Below are 5,632 nucleotides of genomic sequence, written 5' to 3' on the forward strand. Positions count from 1 at the left end.
TGTGTGTGTGTACAGTATTCATATTTTCTTGGCCAATACTTTCCTATTACAGACAAATCTTTTATGCAATTATACATTTAAAGACAATTAGATGTTTTCATGTAGTTGGGTTGAGGTTGTCAAAATATGATGTAATATAAATACTTGTTACCAAAAGTATGTGTATGTAAACACCTAATTTACATTAAAAATAACTAATTAGTGGATACTGTATAAACATTTATGTAGCCTTGATGTTGTAAGCCTTGGTATTTATTAATCACTCAAATTAACGAGCCTTTCATGTTTTTGTGTTTTCATTTACCCAGCAGGAGGTCTGGGTGCTTCTGGGCAACTTCAACAACAAAACCAAAAAAAATACTCAAAACTACCAAATACTCCACATCCTCAAAGTTTGTTTTCTTTAAAGCAAAAGATGGAGACAAATTCAAACTCTAATCAGGTTTATGTGGTTTGTAGTCATGCAAAAAGACTTCTAATGTCAAAATATGTTAGAATGACAGACCTGCAAACATTTGTCAAACAGAATAAACCTCACTCTTTGTGAAACTTGTCTGGAATTCAACCCCCAAAACTTTTCGAAGTGCACTTTGTGAAGAAACTCTGCAAAGCTGCAAACCAAAGCCTTGTCTTAAAAGCAGCAGCAGTAAAAGTTGTGTGGGCATTAAACAAAAAAAGTAAGAAAAGAAAATAGGAACAGGTTGTTTTATTCTTTCTTTTGTCATTCACAGTGAATGTATTTTTACATAAGCTGACAGACAAAAACTCTCAGCGCCAAAACAATCTGTGAGAGCTCACACAATGCAAGAGTCATTTAAAATACAAATATAATACGTTTGATTTAATGGGTTTATTGCTGAAAACAATTATGCAGAAATATCAGTAATCTGGGGTTTTTAAGCAAAGACACAGCAACTATAACCAGAAAATGGTGCAACATTTTTGGTCCAGTGAGTAATTTAGGAGTTCAGAGACAACCACAACCTGCATTCTGAACTGATAAGACCCGGGAACCCGGCCAAGGAGGCCAGGGCTCCACTGAAAAATCGAAGGAGGTCCGAGGGCACAAAGAAGAGCATTTACCTGCCTGAAAAACACACAACCGCTGCGGTAGGTACTTAGAGATAACACAAGACAAATGAGCCAGAAAATGCCATCCTAAAAAAATAAAGCTAATAAACTGCTGATTAAATAGCAACACTTACAGAAAAAAAAACACTTGAAACTGTTTGTCATCAATGGACATTTTTCAGTTCAAACTGTTCTTGTGAAATATGATTAAAATAATTTTTTTTCTAGCACTTACAACAATTTCTCTTCACTATGTTGCATTTTCCGCAACTTTTCACATCTTTGGTTGCTATTTTGCACCGCCTTCAGTAGGTTATTTATGCATTTTTTTTTTGGGGGGGGGGGTGGTGGGGTTCAGCTTATGACACAAGTATTTTTTATTTTTATTTTTTATTTTTTTGCCAACCCACCCACAATAACGATGAAAACACACTGATAATATCTGCATTTCTGCAGCCAAATCTTAAAGCACATACTGTACCTCAGAGGAGGTGGGGAAAAAAACCCACTCTTCTTTATAGCCACCCAAATGAACTGGACTTTTAAGTCAGAAGCAGAGGATGCTCCTCATTATATGCACAGTCATGGGGTAAGGAGAATCAGGGAGAGTGGTTGGACTGCTTTGATGGGTTTGGAAGCAGCAGTTACCGCCGCTTTATAATTTAGAGATGTAAAACGAGTGGGTCAGGGAGAGTGGAGGATTTACAGCAGGCTCCATGTCTCAGAGCTAAGCTCACCATACAGTAGCTCATATTTAAATCTCATTTCACAGATATTTCAAATATTCAAATCTGTCCTTTTGTCACATATGTAGCAATTTAAGGCTAAAATTAAAACATAATTAGAAAGAAGGTTAGTGGGAATTTTTTGACACTGCAGTGTTTAATAGTGTGCGTTTAATGAATATGAATCTGGAAAATAACATTTTAGTATCAAGCTTTTTTTAATCTTAAAAGCATCTCCAGTTTAGTCAGTAGCAGCTGCAAAACTGTCGACAAAATGAACAACCTTGGGCCTGATAAAAGGTTGTCTGGAGAATTTCTTTGAACAAAAAGTATATTTTACCTTTTACAAGGCTACAAAATATTTTGACAACAATAAGCCTTATAATATAATATTAAAGTACTTTTTTAAGTGCAATTGGAGCCCTATGCAACAAAACAGCAAACACCCTGTTGCTCAAAGAAATGTGTAATAATAAGGTGATTTCTTTAAATTGTGTCTTCTTCGGTTATGTTTGAAATGTGGAAAATTTGGATTAATTTAAAGCTGAAAGTTTTTGGTTGTAAGAAACAGGGGTAATAAATGTAGCGTTTGGACATATTTGGGTTTTTAAGGTTTAAATTACTTCTCAGTTTGTCTTTGAGTTAAATTAACCTGCAAAGACAATCCCTAAAACGAGAAGCGCAGCTCATTTCACAATTAAAAATATAAAGAACATCACAGAAATCTCACCACAGCTTATTTGTAGTGCAGTCTAAGGTCTGCACCATTAGATGACAGGGAGAAAAAAGTTGCAATACTCAAGAAATAAACAAGATGAGTACAACGAGCAGAACACTGAGCCAGTATAAAACGAGGGCGAGGATGAGGAGGAAAACTAAACTGAGCAGAAACAAGCAAAAAACTGCAAAGACTGACTTTTCTTTACGGCTACAGGCAAAAAAGAAAGGAGTTGAGCCGGAGGCTGTTGGCAACTATAACGCTACATGCTCCACTGGGAACAGTTAAAACAAATTTCTAGAAACAAACCGTCTGGATTAAATAAAGCATTTCAACAACATCTCTAACCCTGCAGTTCACTTCTCGAGAAGGAGACGGAGTTCAACTCCGAGTCAGATTTGTAAATCGTGCATACAGAAAGCAGCTGCTCGTTATTACATGTGACGCTGCTGCTTTCCTGCAACAAATATCTCTAGTGTTCCTGACGTAAATTGAAACAGACGTTGGGATCTATAACAGCTGATTAAGTCAGGGATTTGAATTGAGTGAGAAGACAACAAACTGACAGGACTTAAACACATTTAGTCTTTTATTTAAGCTCAGCGGTCCTGCTACAGCAGAAGTGGTGAGTTTAAAGGAGGTCAGAAGTGATGGCTATAGACAGCGAGAGTGAGCCAACAGGAGAAGGTCAGCGCATGTGCTTCTGGATGTAATTACAAACCAAGACAATCAAAAGCCTTCAGGCATCCTAACATAAAACTGACACAAACAAATACAATCTGTTGCTTTGCACGAAATGATACAAATACCTGTTTGACAACAATAAACAGTTTCACAACCACCTTTTCACCTCAGTTATACAACCCAAAGTCCAGAACATTTAGGATCAGTTGCTTAGAGGTTTTTTTTTAAATTACCTCCGCCAAGGGCGAGGTAATGTTTTCGGTCACGTATGTCTGTCTGTCTGTCGTTCTGTCTGTGGAAAATATTACTCAAAAACTTGTGGACAGATTGTTACGATATTTTTACCACATATGGGTACTGACCCAAGGAACACACCTTTAAATGTTGGTGATGTTCCGGATCTCGATGCGGATACAGGAATTTTTTTCTTTTAACACTCTGAGATAGGCAAAGCTGTGATGCTTTCACAGGGCTTCTGTAAAAAAAAACAGTGAGCTAGATTGGACAGCACGGACTTCAAACTTTATAAAAGTAATGTTAAAACCAGATTTAATGATGAATACTTTTTGCCATAATATGCACATTTACAGAAAGTTTTGTGACCAGGAAGTGCGTGACTGCACCATGAAACCTATTTTTTCCCATTTCCTCAAACACACCACATTTCTGAAACAACCAATCAAAACAGTTTCTTGCTACTAGAGCTTGTAAACAGAGAGCTGCCGGGCCTCAAAGTTTGGAGACGGGGGGAGCCAGGAAGCACTTTATAAAGAGAGTCAAACCATTACAAACTCATACAAGGAGATAAAACAGACGTTTTACATGGTGAAATGTGACTGATGAAAACTTAGGAGCTTAATCCGACACCAGTTTGACAATGAATAACGTCGGGTGACGAGTCTGACTTTTTTTCACATTGGACTCCACAGAGAAGTAACTCCGTTCATACTGCCTGCTTAAATGTTCGCTGCATCAGAACTTATTTGGGTTTCCATCTCTGCTTTTGCGCATTAACTCTTACAGGATGGGGGAAACTGTTCTCGGCGGAGGTTTGCACTTTCCGAGTGCTTCTAGTTTATTTATTTTTTCTAGGGCAGGCCAACGTTTAGTAGCAGTGGAAGCAGTCAGCAGTAATGCAGATCCATAAAAACACCTGTTAATACACAAAAGCCCACACCCAGACAATTATAGCTCGCTATAGTTCCAGTAAAACACCTCTGGGGCCATCTGTGGCTGAAAACTATGAATGTGGGTGTCCTCAACTGGAGGATAAACGCTAGAGATGATGTGTTAGTGAGACAGAGAGAGAGAGAGAGAGAGAGAGAGAGAGAGATAGAGAGGGAGGGAGAGAGAGACAAGTGGCTGTAGCTACATAATTCACCTCTTTGTTTCACTGTCATTGTGATAAAAGCTGGCTGTCTTTTTTTAAAAGTCCAGGAGCAGGTGAGAACCCCTCTTAATTATAGCTTGCTGTTGGGTGAGAGCAGAAAGCACAGGGGAGCCTCTGGGTGTGAAGAGGACACTCCAAGCAGCACATTATAATAACGCTGCTGCGTTTACCTCACAGGGAAAACCCCCTGCTACCTTCAATAAGATGCAAGATGGAGACAAATAAATGCAATGTAGTTAATAAACGGTGGATGGAAGATGGGATGTTTGCAGTGCGAGGAGGGGGCTCAGTGCCCTCCTGCACACAGAGATACTTCAAACAGAATGGCGCTCAAATCTCCACAGGGCAAACTGCTTGCATTAAACTGATAGCAGTCAAACACCTACACAAAGCTTCATAAAGTCACGAAATGCAAAGAAGCTTAATTTGGCTCCATCTTTTATGAGCCATTTTGAAGCTCGCAGCAGCGTTTTTACATTACAAAACGGCACATATGCACACGATTCCAGTGGTTTTTATGTTAACAAAGTCAATTTGAGTCACATCCTGCTTTTGCTGAAATAGTCTGAATGCATAATGAATAATAAAAATCAAATGTGACTTTTAATATTTTCCAAAATGCTAAGATCTTTTCATTCCTGACAACAACCTCACATCAGTGTATTTTATATTATAGGAAAACAAACTGGTAAACTGAAACAGGGCATATTTTTGAAAAGTAATCAAAATTCTGGAGTAAAAAAAATCAGTGAAGCTCAAAACCTTTTAAGGCCCCTGGTTGTTTTCTACCAGTGAGTTTGGCAAAAAAAATCAAAAGGAACACCTGCTATTTGACTTATAAATATGAGGGGGGGGGGTGTCAATGTCTTCAAAATTAGTACATCATTTTACTACAAAACCACATCACTTGACATATTAACTGAATAAATTAAAACAACACAAATAGCAAGAGTTCTGATAACATATCACTTCTTTCTAATTGTGGTATATATGATGATGGACACACTATTAGCATCAAATGCTGCCTTGTGGTAACACAAAAAT

This window comes from Austrofundulus limnaeus, unplaced genomic scaffold (genome assembly GCF_001266775.1).
Source record: "Austrofundulus limnaeus strain Quisiro unplaced genomic scaffold, Austrofundulus_limnaeus-1.0 Scaffold4, whole genome shotgun sequence".
Lineage (NCBI taxonomy): Eukaryota > Metazoa > Chordata > Actinopteri > Cyprinodontiformes > Rivulidae > Austrofundulus > Austrofundulus limnaeus.